General features: G+C 44.9%; 1 protein-coding gene across 2 annotated transcripts in view; it reads left to right on the top strand.

The window, feature by feature from the left end:
- LOC146023865 (phospholipid-transporting ATPase ID-like) overlaps positions 1 to 14,557 on the top strand; it is a 147,142-nt gene that overhangs the window by 10,605 nt on the left and 121,980 nt on the right. The window contains exon 1 of one of the 2 annotated variants that reach the window (XM_083155400.1): positions 2,543 to 2,898. The exons of the other annotated variant lie outside the window; for it this stretch is intronic. The gene's annotated coding sequence lies outside the window, so the exon portion shown is untranslated. Of the gene's footprint in view, positions 1 to 2,542; positions 2,899 to 14,557 lie in introns of those variants that run through there. 2 annotated transcript variants of the gene reach the window in all.

Below are 14,557 nucleotides of genomic sequence, written 5' to 3'. Positions count from 1 at the left end.
GAATATGTGTGCGCTATATAATAACTGGTAATAATAGTCTCTGTACAGCGCTGCGGAATATGTGTGCGCTATATAATAACTGGTAATAATAGTCTCTGTACAGCGCTGCGGAATATGTGTGCGCTATATAATAACTGGTAATAATAGTCTCTGTACAGCGCTGTGGAATATGTGTGCGCTATATAATAACTGGTAATAATAGTCTGTGTACAGCGCTGCGGAATATGTGTGCGCTATATAATAACTGGTAATAATAGTCTCTGTACAGCGCTGTGGAATATGTGTGCGCTATATAATAACTGGTAATAATATTCTCTGTACAGCGCTGTGGAATATGTGTGCACTATATACTGTAAGTAACTGGCAATAATATTCTCTGTACAGAGCTGTGGAATATGTGTGCGCTATATAATAACTGGTAATAATATTCTCTGTACAGCGCTGCAGAATATGTGTGCGCTATATAATAACTGGTAATAGTCTCTGTACAGCGCTGTGGAATATGTGTGCGCTATATAATAACTGGTAATAATAGTCTCTGTACAGCGCTGTGGAATATGTGTGCGCTATATAAATAACAGGTAATAATAGTCTCTGTACAGAGCTGTGGAATATGTGTGCGCTATATAATAACTGGTAATAATAGTCTCTGTACAGCGCTGTGGAATATGTGTGCGCTATATAAATAACAGGTAATAATAGTCTCTGTACAGAGCTGTGGAATATGTGTGCGCTATATAATAACTGGTAATAATAGTCTCTGTACAGCGCTGTGGAATATGTGTGCGCTATATAAATAACAGGTAATAATAGTCTCTGTACAGCGCTGTGGAATATGTGTGCGCTATATAAATAACAGGTAATAATAGTCTCTGTACAGAGCTGTGGAATATGTGTGCGCTATATAATAACTGGTAATAATAGTCTCTGTACAGCGCTGTGGAATATGTGTGCGCTATATAATAACTGGTAATAATAGTCTCTGTACAGAGCTGCGGAATATGTGTGCGCTATATAATAACTGGTAATAGTCTCTGTACAGCACTGCGGAATATGTGTGCTCTATATAATAACTGGTAATAATAGTCTCTGTACAGCGCTGTGGAATATGTGTGCGCTATATAATAACTGGTAATAATAGTCTCTGTACAGAGCTGCGGAATATGTGTGCGCTATATAATAACTGGTAATAGTCTCTGTACAGCACTGCAGAATATGTGTGCGCTATATAATAACTGGTAATAATAGTCTCTGTACAGAGCTGCGGAATATGTGTGCGCTATATAATAACTGGTAATAATAGTCTCTGTACAGCGCTGCGAATATGTGTGCGCTATATAAATAACTGGTAATAATAATCTCTGTACAGCACTGTGGAATATGTGTGTGCTATATAATAACTGGTAATAGTCTCTGTACAGCACTGCGGAATATGTGTGCGCTATATAATAACTGGTAATAATAGTCTCTGTACAGCGCTGGGGAATATGTGTGCGCTATATAATAACTGGTAATAATAGTCTCTGTACAGCGCTGCGGAATATGTGTGCGCTATATAAATAACTGGTAATAATAATCTCTGTACAGCACTGTGGAATATGTGTGTGCTATATAATAACTGGTAATAGTCTCTGTACAGCACTGCGGAATATGTGTGCGCTATATAATAACTGGTAATAATAGTCTCTGTACAGCGCTGTGGAATATGTGTGCGCTATATAATAACTGGTAATAATAGTCTCTGTACAGCGCTGCGGAATATGTGTGCGCTATATAATAACTGGTAATAATAGTCTCTGTACAGCGCTGCGGAATATGTGTGCGCTATATAATAACTGGTAATAATATTCTCTGTACAGCGCTGTGGAATATGTGTGCACTATATAATAACTGGTAATAATATTCTCTGTACAGCACTGTGGAATATGTGTGCGCTATATATAAATAACTAGTAATAATATTCCCAGTACAGCGCTGCGGAATATGTGTGCGCTATATAATAACTGGTAATAATAGTCTCTGTACAGTGCTGTGGAATATGTGTGCGCTATATAATAACTGGTAATAATAGTCTCTGTACAGCGCTGCGGAATATGTGTGCGCTATATAATAACTGGTAATAATAGTCTCTGTACAGTGCTGTGGAATATGTGTGCGCTATATAATAACTGGTAATAATAGTCTCTGTACAGCGCTGTGGAATATGTGTGCGCTATATAATAACTGGTAATAATAGTCTCTGTACAGCACTGTGGAATATGTGTGCGCTATATATAAATAACTAGTAATACCTCCAAACTTGGTCGCACCGGGTCAGCTCTGCGGATAGCGGACTAGAACATTTTGGATAATTATTATAATCCTATTATATTGATGATCGTATTAAGTAATAAAAAAGAAACCTATATGTTATATATCCAATAACGATGTAAATCTGTGCTGTGCCCCTACACGGTGACCCGCATGGGATAACGACACTGAGTTCCTGGTAACCAGAGAGCCACTTGACCGCGCTGTCACCAGACCAGTAGTCAGGACACAGGATTAGGATCCTGTCTGACGTGTGTACACTCTGCATTGTTGTGGTTACCTGGGAGAGAAGACAACTAACAGCATGTGGCCCTGGGGTGCTGCCAGTATCCCCCTCTTCTCCCCATTATCCCTTCCGTCCCCCTCCTACGCTCCCTCCCCGTGCTCAGGTGTAATATAACACCTGCTGTAAAAGAGTCCAAAGGGCGACTTCCTCTGTTTGCTCAGTCCTACCCAGTCCCATCTCCATCCTGTCACAGACCTGCTGTGCTCGTCCCCAGCTGCGGATCTCTCCTCTCCCATGAATGGATTACACCTGGTGACCGCTCGGTGACACCTGTGCTACGGTCTCCTCTCACCGGCAGACAGGTAGGGCTCTGTCTGCTGTTACACTGACTCCCACAATGGGACTTATGTATCTTGTTCTGAGCTTAAGCCTCATGGGTCAAAGAGCTTACAATCTAGTGGCGAGCAAATGTTTGCATTTGTCTGGTTTTTGTGCGGTATCTCCAGAACATGCGCTCAGTGTTGGACTAGAATTGTTTGTATACAGATCAGGACTCTTCCTAATGGTGTGTTTGTGTATGTAATGCCCAGTGTGGTTCTACCCGCCTGTGGGCACTGTTGGCTACTAGGCCCACCAGCATGCCCTGCTCCCAGCAAGCTGCATATAAGCACTGTGTACCCTGTGGTGTTAGGAGATGGGAGTGGCGGAAACTGAGTATAATTTATCAGAGCCAATTATTTTCCTGTATAAAGTTCAAACGCTCCCAATTAATGCAGAGTATATTCCTGACTATCTCATTATGTATCTGTTACCGGCCAATGAGAAGCTGCGAATGATCCACGCAGAGATCTCCAAGTTATCATTAACTAATGGTAACCTAATCTCTGCATAATCCGCCCTGTGCTCCTATTGTCTGGTGACACCTCATCCCAGGCCTCCTGCCATCGCCAAGCTGCGGGGGCTCACCGGCGGTGGGAAGTTCATCGATTACCGGGGGGACCTGTACTGTACGCAGCACTGTACAGAGTATATGGGGCCTATTTATAAAGGTTGTATGATGAAGAAGCTGCAGTTCATGATTATTGAATGAATGGCTGCTATGTACTAATAGTATAATCTCTGCGTTTTCTCAGCGATCTCCTGCAGAAGGCTAATTAGCGCCACAGACTCCATTATTATCATTGGGCACTATGATCTGACCCCGGTGTACAAACCTTTGAGAAGTAAAACTTTTACATTATCTCCAGCTGGCGGACATCACTGTGATCTTATTGGGTACTCTTTACCTAGAAGGGCGCCCACGATTTTGATCGTGGGCATCGTTAGTAAAAAAAAAATTGCGTCGGTCGCATCGCATGCGGCCAAAAAATCGCATGCGATGCGACCGACGCGATGCCCGCGATTTCCCATAGGGAACAATGTTAAATGTCCCAATTGACCCGATTTTCCTGTTCAATGTCTCAATTGACCCGATTTTCCCATAGGAAACAATGTTAAATGGCCCACAGAGGCCAAATAGCCACCCTGAAGTGTGAAATGGCCCCCACAATTGTTAACGCCACCCCACGATCAACGTTAACCTGAAGTGTGGCGCGCGCATCGAGCCCGCGAGGGCGGCAGTACGCGTCCTACGACCTTTTCATACCCCCACTATCCACGTCGGCGTGGAGTTGAGAATAGAAAGTGTGGCGAGCGCAGCGAGCCACCGAGCCCGAAGCGTGGCGAGGGGACGCGGACAGCTGTGAAGCCTGCGAGGGGACGCGGATACCTGTGAAGGTATCCGCGTCCCCTCGCGGGGCTCGCTGCGCTCGCCACACTTCGGGTTGACGTTGATCGTGGGGTGGCGTTAACAATTGTGGGGGCCATTTCACACTTCAGGGTGCCTATTTGGCCTCTGTGGGCCATTTAACATTGTTTCCTATGGGAAAATTGGGTCAATTGAGACATTGAACAGGAATATCGGGTCAATTGGGACATTTAACATTGTTCCCTATTGGAAATCGCGTCGGTCGCATCGCATGCGATTCTTTTAGTGCATGCAATGGCCGCGATGGGCGCCCTTCTAGGTAAAGAGTACCGCTTATTGAGATAGTATGGGCCTGATTCAGTAGCGCACATTCGCATAAATGCTGCCCGCCGGGTGAGTGAACTACCGCCGTGCAAATGTCATCGCCGATCATCGAATGATATTTCACCCGCTCGCAGATAAGTCCGTATGAACTGACTTTTACCTAGGCCGGAGATGGCTGACATTTCATGTGCTTCACCACGCCTGAGTTCATTTGAGGACGCCTAGCGTTTTTGTGGGCACGGCCAGGAAACATTTGGGCTTCCCCATGCGACAGACTCCTTCCCATCCACTACCTGCCCCACTGTCTGCGAACACCTCGCCAACTGTCATATTCCCCAAAGGCATTCGCACATCGGGTCTGCACTCGAGTATATTCCCTGATACACGTGCGCAGACCCAAAACATCGGTCCCCACAGGGAATTCGCAGGGGATCAATCCAAGCTGAATCAGGCCCTATATGGGCAGGAGAGGGATCTTAGATCCCTCTCCCTCCGGCCGGCTCTGGAATGTTATACTGTAATCACAGTGCCGGGGAAGTAACAGGGAGCATGGTTGTCAGTAATGCTGTCGCTGCCAGTTAGGGGTAGTACATAGCGGGATATTTTGTTATTCGCCATAATACAGCCGGGATTATGGATACATACTGTAGGGCCCAGTTTTGACGTTAATAACAGTTTGAACCCTTATAATCACCACTTCTGCGGTTACATTCCGCCCCACCGTATGTAATCCTTCACATCAGTCCTGCTGGCCCTTTGGGGCTTATTCCCTAACACTTGGGCACCCTGGCATTCGGTTCAGCACGAGCCAATGAAACTACTGTATGGTTAGACGTGTGGTAACCAACCAAAGACCATGGAGGAAAGGCACACACAGGTGGAGAGAACATACAAACTCCACACCGAGGTCAGAGAGAGGGTGGTAGAAGGTTTTTGGGTACTTGTTTCCTAGCACGGCCACAATCGTAACTAATCGTGTCCCTTAATTAAGGGACACGATTAGCCCGATGGACCCGATTTCCTTTGAAATCAGGTCCATTTTGCCGGCTAGGAAACAAAAATCGGGGGCATTGCGTCGGTCGGGACCATTAACATTGGTCCCGACGCGACCGACGCGATGCCCCCGATATTTGCATTGACTTCAATGTTAAAAAAAATTTTAACATTGAAATCTTGTCGGGAACTGTAAAATATCGGGGGCATCGCGTCGGTCGGGACCATTAACATTGGTCCCGACGCGATGCGACGCGATGCACCCGATTTTTACATAGGATTCAATGTTAAAAAAATTTTTAACATTGAAATGGTGTAAAAATGTTAAAAAATGTGAAATGGGTCAATATGACCCATTTCACATTAAAAATGTCCCCGTCGTCGCCCCACGATAGACGGCAACCCGAAGCGTGGCGAGCGCAGCGAGCCCGCGAGGGGCGGCGGTACGCGTCCTCCGACCTTTTCATGCCCTACTATCCACTAGGGCGTGGAGTGAGAATAGAATAGTGTGGCGAGCGCAGCGAGCCACCGAGCCCGAAGCGTGGCGAGCGCAGCGAGCCCCGCGAGGGGACGCGGATACCTTCACAGGTAAACGCGTCCCTTCGCGGGCTTCACAGGTGTCCGTGGCGACGCCGACAACTGTGAAGCCCGCGAAGGGACGCGATTACCTGTGAAGGTATCCGCGTCCCCTCGCGGGGCTCGCTGCGCTCGCCACACTATTCTATTCTCACTCCACGCCCTAGTGGATAGTAGGGCATGAAAAGGTCGGAGGACGCGTACCGCCGCCCCTCGCGGGCTCGCTGCGCTCGCCACGCTTCGGGTTGCCGTCTATCGTGGGGCGCTGTGTACACGCTTCAATTTGGGGGGGTTTGGAATTTTTTTCATTCAATCCAATGTAAAATTGGGTCCCAGGGACCCAATTTACATTGGATTTAATGAAAAAATCGGGTCAAAAATCGGTCGGATCGGTCGATCGCATCGCATGCGATGCGATCGACCGATTTTTTTCAGCACGACCACCCCGATCTTAATCGGTGTGGCCGTGCTAGGAAACAAGTACCGGTTTTTGTGCCAGCCCTGGTGATAGATGCATATATTCTCTGAGACAAGTTCATGCCCGCATTAGAGACCGCGAACGCCAGGCTGTTGGCACCAAGGTCTTCAGCACAAAACAGAGAGCAAGGCCGTGTATGCCAGCTGTGTGTGTGCTGCCCTCTTGTGCCATCTCTCAGTATTGCAGCGACTAAGGTTATTAAAGGCTATGGGTCATAGGGTGGACACAATGAAGGTCGACATGCATCGGGTCAACCACTGGAGGGTGACAGGGCTTAGGTCGACATGGCTAAGGTCAACAGGATTGGAAGGTCAACAGTTGAAATGGTCAACATGATTTTTTCACCTTTTTTTGTCCCAAATGACGACACAGTCGACATGGACATCGTCTAAGTGTACCACATGGCTCACTATTATATTCTCCCAGCATGCTGCAGTGTCTCCATAAAAACGTGAAAACTCATGTCAACCTTTTGACTGTCAAACTAATTTGTTGAATGCTTGTGTCGACCTATTACATGTGTTGACCTCAGCCCCATCGACCTTTATTGGTCAGCCTTCATAGTGTCGACCTAGCGAGCGTATCTTTGTGTATTGGTTCCTCCTATCCCCGTTCTCCTGTACGGTATATATTCAGGCTCTGGTTTATTGCAGTGGACCAATAGGAGATCAGTATGAAACACTGCTGCAGGGTGCTATCAGTCCTTGTCCGAGCAATGGTGGCTGATGGGTAATTCCCCGAGTGACGTCATGTCAATGTGACATTTCCTGTATAAAGTTCAAACGGTCACAAGACGCGGATAAAGCACAATTCCTGCCGAGGGTATTCCTGAATGGGAGATACCTGCAGATTATCTCACCCTGCATCTGTAATGGGCCAATGGGAAAATGATCCCCGCAGAGATCAGAAACTAAAGAAGCTCTCACAAGGCCACGCCCCCATTGTGCGGCCTTGGGGTATAGGCAGAGCTCTTTGAGCTGCTGGCCATTCCCCCTGCCTGCCGTGAATAGACCCTGTGAGCATACACATGACATCTATTCCCTGCTGCTTTGCGAAGTAATAATATTATACAGTAATAATGTTATTTATATAGAACTTTCTCCTAATAGGACTCAGTGCTGGCATTAGCCTTTTACTGCACAAAATGCAAAACAAACGTAACAACTTAACAAGGGACATTAGTGAAATGCTTGGGTGAACAGGAAAGTCTTGAGTCTATTTTTGAATGTTTCCAGAGTGGAAGCTTCTCAAACTGAGCGGGGAAGTGAGTTCCATAGAGTTGGAGCCACAGAGCTGAAAGCTTGACCCCCAGATGAATTCAGGGAGATTCTGGGTACTGTTAGTAGTCCTTCATCAACCGATCGCAGTAATCGAGTGGGACAATAAGGGATCAGAAGCTGCTGCAGGTGCCTTGGGCCCTGGTCATGTAGAGCTTTAAAAGTCAGTAAGCCAATCTTGAAAATGATTTGCCATATTACAGGCAGCCAGTGAAGGGAGTACAGAGTGGGTGTAATGTGGCTGATTGGTTAATAGTCTGGCAGCTGCAGCCAATGAAGGGAGTACAGAATGGGTGTTATGTGGCTGGAGCGGGCTGATTGGTTAATAGTCTGGCAGCTGCAGCCAATGAAGGGAGTACAGAATGGGAGTTATGTGGCTGGAGCGGGGCTGATTCGTTAATAGCCTGGTAGCTGTATTTTGTACCATCTGCAAGCGGTGCAATTCTTTTGCTGGGAAACCAAGGTAGAGGGCATTGCAGTAGTGGTAGAGCAGAACTGCCCACCCCCCTCCCCTACCCACTGCGGGACACTGCAACTCAGTAACACCATATTGCACTGCAGGTGGGGCAGATGTAACATGTGCAGGGAGATTAGATTTGGGTGGGATGTGTCCAAACAGAAGTCTAACTTTCCGTGGCACCAGGGGGGGGGGGTTACTCTGGGCCTCTTGGAAGGGCTCGATGATGGTCTGGGTCCGGCTACACTCCCCACCCCCCTATACAGAGTGAGACGGCTGGCTGTTATTTGCTATAAGTGAGGCCTCTCTCCCCTTATACATACCTCCTGCTGTCAGCACAAATAGGAATTATGGAGTGTGGCCTATGAGCACAGTGCTCCCAGACTTCGTCCCCGTGGTGGGGGGTATGGCCCGCACTGTGAGCTGCTGGCCATGTCCCCTGTCCCTCTATTCAGTAAATAGACGTGCGCGTCGGAGAAAAATCGGAAGAGTTGTGAGGCATGCCTTGCGTGATGTGTGGGGACACCTGCCCGCTGCCTGCCTGATGCATTGGAAACTGGAAAAAAAAAACACATACATTCCCTATGCAGGGCCGCCAAGAGAAATCCTGGGCCCTGGTACAACAACTTCATGGGGCCCCCACGGACGGAGCTCCCCGCACACTCTGCGGATCCTTGTTACGCCACTGCTTCCAAGGTGAATACAAAGACAAAAATTTACACCGTAATGCAGATTACACATGTCACACACCCATTACATATTATACCACATGCCATAATGCTCATTCCACATTATGCCACACACCGTAGTGGCCAGTACACATTATGCCATACACCGTAATACCTATTACATATTTTACCACATGCCATAATGTCCATTACACATTGGCCCTTATTCAGATCTGATCGCAGTACAAATTTGTTCTCAAAATGGGCAAAACCATGTTCACTGCAGGTGGGGCAGATGTAACGTGCAGAAAGAGTTAGATTTTGGTGGGGTGTGTTGAAACTGAAATCTAAATTGCAGTGTAAAAATAATGCAGCCAGTATTTACCCTGCACAGAAACAAAACAACTCACAAAAATCTAACTCTCTGCACATGTCACATCTGCCCCACCTGCAGTGCACATGGTTTTGCCCATTTTGAGAACAAATTTGTACTGTGATCAGATCTGAATAAGGGCCATTATTCCACACACCGTAATGCTCATTGCATATTATGTCACACACTGTTACACTATTACATGTAATACCACACATATTATGTCACCAAATAAAAAAAACCTGTGCGTCTCACCACACCTCCCCCAATCAATTATGCCCCCTCCCATTACCTAGACCTGGCAAGACTGTCAGCGCCCCTGCATGCAGAAGCAGACAGTATTTTATGAAGCTGCTAGGCATGGCAGCGAAACGCGTCAATATTACAAGGCCTACCGCTACACTAACTCTGCACGCTGCTACGTACTGTACTTGTATTGAGGAAGAGGAGGATCTTTGTGGTACGGACATTTATTACAGAGAGAACTGCTGTTTCCAACCGATCGCTTCATATCCATTAGGAGGAAGCAATTCGGATCCCACAGTCAAAAGGGGAACCGGACCAACCTCATCTACCTGTGTGGTGGCCAGTGTGGTAAATAACACTCCAAACTGAACTATTCAGAGCGGCACTCAGAAATTCAGCTAGGTGGAATTCCACAGCGGCCTTCGTAGATATCTGGTTGTCCAATTACTGTTGTTTTTAATAATGTCTTTGGCCATGGTATATGTTAGTACATTGAATAATATTAGTGGCCGGAGATACCAGCGCACGGGGTTAATGGCGGCCACAGCACTGACTGGGTTAACCCTCCGTGCTGCGACGCCATTTTGGACAAGTGCACTTGACATATTTTAAACTGTATGAGCAGCACTGAGCTGGGACAGGACCCCTCCTGTCCAGCTGTTCTGGGTACAAGGGTCCAGCGTCCTCCCTGTTCCGCTCTGCCAGCTACCAAAGCAGAGGTCTGGTCTGTGACCAGTGGGCGACCAACCAACGCCAGTTGGGGGTGTGTCAGCAGTGGGTCGACGCACACACTCCAACAGGTAGTACTCAGGTGCCAGCGTTTGGGCCTGAGGGGGTAACAGTGGTTCCAGGTGCCACATAGTAGGAGCCTGGCGGTGGCAGCGATATCCCCGCACAGTGGGTGGAGTCAGTAACAGGCGGTTACTGACGGTAACAGGGAATCCCCTATTGGCTAGGTTCAGTGAGACCAGGAACCGCCATCTGTGGACCCGAATATTTATATATGGCTTATTTAGTATATTTGCCTATTATATGGCTTATTTAGTATATTTATATACAATTTTTGTGTTTTCCTTGCAGCCAGTATTTACGCTGCACAGAAACAATGTAAATGGAAATGCTCCCCTCACATAGCGACGTGGTGTGTTCTAGACGAAAGTTGTTTGTTTTTTCTGCTTTATTTCCAACCCCCCCATGTCAGCGCCACGGAGCCTATGCAAGTCTCTGAAGGTGCCCGCATAGAAGCCCTGCACATGCGCACTGCTTCAACACCGGTCCCCCGTGCGAACACAGGAGGGACAGAGCAGACTTGAACCGTGCCCGTTATGTGTTCCTAGGGCCAGCAATGTAATGGTTTCACTTCCCACCATGGCCCTAACTGTGCGGAGTTTGTGGGTTTCCTCCAGGTACTCCGGTGTCCTCCCAACAAATTAACCCTAGAATGTCTGTGTGTGCGTGTACATGTGATAGGGAATATAGATAGTAAGCTCCACTGGGGCAGGGACTGATGTGAGTGTGCATATATTCTCTGTACAGCGCTGCGGAATATGTGTGCGCCATATAAATAACTGGTAATAATAGTCTCTGTACAGCGCTGCGGAATATGTGTGCGCTATATAATAACTGGTAATAATATTCTCTGTACAGCGCTGTGGAATATGTGTGCGCTATATAATAACTGGTAATAATAGTCTCTGTACAGCGCTGCAGAATATGTGTGCGCTATATAAATAACTGGTAATAATACTCTCTGTACAGCGCTGCGGAATATGTGTGCGCTATATAATAACTGGTAATAATATTCTCTGTACAGCGCTGCGGAATATGTGTGCGCTATATAATAACTGGTAATAAATCTCTGTACAGCGCTGTGGAATATGTGTGCGCTATATAACTAGCTGGTAATAATATTCTCTGTACAGTGCTGCGGAATATTTGTGCGCTATATAAATAACTGGTAATAATAGTCTCTGTACAGCGCTGCGGAATATGTATGCGCTATATAATAACTGGTAATAATAGTCTCTGTATAGCGCTTTGGAATATGTGTGCGCTATATAATAACTGGTGATAATATTCTCTATACAGTGCTGTGGAATATGTGTGCGCTATATAATAACTGGTAATAATAGTCTCTGTATAGCGCTTTGGAATATGTGTGCGCTATATAATAACTGGTGATAATATTCTCTATACAGTGCTGTGGAATATGTGTGCGCTATATAATAACTGGTGATAATATTCTCTGTACATCGCTGTGGAATATGTGTGCGCTATATAATAACTGGTAATAATATTCTCTGTACAGCGCTGTGGAATATGTGTGCGCTATATAATAACTGGTAATAATAGTCTCTGTACATCGCTGCGGAATATGTGTGCGCTATATAATAACTGGTAATAATAATCTCTGTACAGCGCTGTGGAATATGTGTGCACTATATAATAACTGGTAATAATATTCTCAGTACAGCACTGCGGAATATGTGCGCGCTATATAATAACTGGTAATAATCTCTGTACAGTGCTGCGGAATATGTGTGCGCTATATAATAACTGGTAATAATATTCTCTGTACAGCGCTGTGGAATATGTGTGCACTATATATAATAACTGGTAATAATAGTCTCTGTACAGCGCTGTGGAATATGTGTGCGCTATATAATAACTGGTGATAATAGTCTCTGTACATCGCTGCGGAATATGTGTGCGCTATATAATAACTGGTAATAATAATCTCTGTACAGCGCTGTGGAATATGTGTGCGCTATATAATAACTGGTAATAATATTCTCAGTACAGCACTGCGGAATATGTGTGCGCTATATAATAACTGGTAATAATAGTCTCTGTACAGCGCTGTGGAATATGTGTGCGCTATATAATAACTGGTAATAATAGTCTCTGTACAGCGCTGCGGAATATGTGTGCGCTATATAATAACTGGTAATAATAGTCTCTGTACAGCGCTGCGGAATATGTGTGCGCCATATAAATAACTGTTAATAATATTCTCTGTACAGTGCTGCGGAATATGTGTGCGCTATATAATAACTGGTAATAATATTCTCTGTACAGCGCTGTGGAATATGTGTGCGCTATATAAATAACTGGTAATAATAGTCTCTGTACAGCGCTGCGGAATATGTGTGCGCTATATAAATAACTGGTAATAATATTCTCTGTACAGCGCTGCGGAATATGTGTGCACTATATAATAACTGGTAATAATAGTCTCTGTACAGTGCTGTGGAATATGTGTGCGCTATATAATAACTGGTGATAATATTCTCTGTACATCGCTGCGGAATATGTGTGCGCTATATAATAACAGGTAATAATAGTCTCTGTACAGCGCTGTGGAATATGTGTGCGCTATATAATAACTGGTAATAATATTCTCTGTACAACGCTGCAGAATATGTGTGCGTTATATAATAACTGGTAATAATATTCTCTGTACAGCGCTGTGGAATATGTGTGCGCTATATAATAACTGGTAATAATAGTCTCTGTACAGCACTGTGGAATATGTGTGCGCTATATAATAACTGGTAATAATAGTCTCTGTACATCGCTGCGGAATATGTGTGCGCTATATAATAACTGGTAATAATAATCTCTGTACAGCGCTGTGGAATATGTGTGCACTATATAATAACTGGTAATAATATTCTCAGTACAGCACTGCGGAATATGTGCGCGCTATATAATAACTGGTAATAATCTCTGTACAGTGCTGCGGAATATGTGTGCGCTATATAATAACTGGTAATAATATTCTCTGTACAGCGCTGTGGAATATGTGTGCGCTATATATAATAACTGGTAATAATAGTGTCTGTACAGCGCTGTGGAATATGTGTGCGCTATATAATAACTGGTGATAATAGTCTCTGTACATCGCTGCGGAATATGTGTGCGCTATATAATAACTGGTAATAATAATCTCTGTACAGCGCTGTGGAATATGTGTGCGCTATATAATAACTGGTAATAATATTCTCAGTACAGCACTGCGGAATATGTGCGCGCTATATAATAACTGGTAATAATCTCTGTACAGTGCTGCGGAATATGTGTGCACTATATAATAACTGGTAATAATAGTCTCTGTACAGTGCTGTGGAATATGTGTGCGCTATATAATAACTGGTAATAATAGTCTCTGTACAGCGCTGTGGAATATGTGTGCGCTATATAATAACTGGTAATAATAGTCTCTGTACAGCGCTGCGGAATATGTGTGCGCTATATAATAACTGGTAATAATAGTCTCTGTACAGCGCTGCGGAATATGTGTGCGCCATATAAATAACTGTTAATAATATTCTCTGTACAGTGCTGCGGAATATGTGTGCGCTATATAATAACTGGTAATAATATTCTCTGTACAGCGCTGTGGAATATGTGTGCGCTATATAATAACTGGTAATAATAGTCTCTGTACAGCGCTGCGGAATATGTGTGCGCTATATAATAACTGGTAATAATAGTCTCTGTATAGCGCTGCGGAATATGTGTGCGCTATATAATAACTGGTAATAATATTCTCTGTACAGCGCTGTGGAATATGTGTGCGCTATAAAATAACTGGTAATAGTCTCTGTACAGCGCTGTGGAATATGTGTGCGCTATATAATAACTGGTAATAATAGTCTCTGTACAGCGCTGCGGAATATGTGTGCGCTATATAATAACTGGTAATAATATTCTCTGTACAGCGCTGTGGAATATGTGTGCGCTATATAATAACTGGTAATAATAATCTCTGTACAGCACTGCAGAATATGTGTGCGCTATATAATAACTGGTAATAATATTCTCTGTACAGTGATGTGGAATGTGTGTGCGCTATATAATAACTGGTAATAACATTCTC

The sequence above is a fragment of the Crinia signifera genome, chromosome 1 (genome assembly GCF_055691185.1).
Source record: "Crinia signifera chromosome 1, ASM5569118v1, whole genome shotgun sequence".
Classification (NCBI taxonomy): Eukaryota; Metazoa; Chordata; class Amphibia; order Anura; family Myobatrachidae; genus Crinia; species Crinia signifera.
Note: the sequence above shows the minus strand (reverse complement) of the source record. Positions and strands in the feature narration are given on the sequence as shown.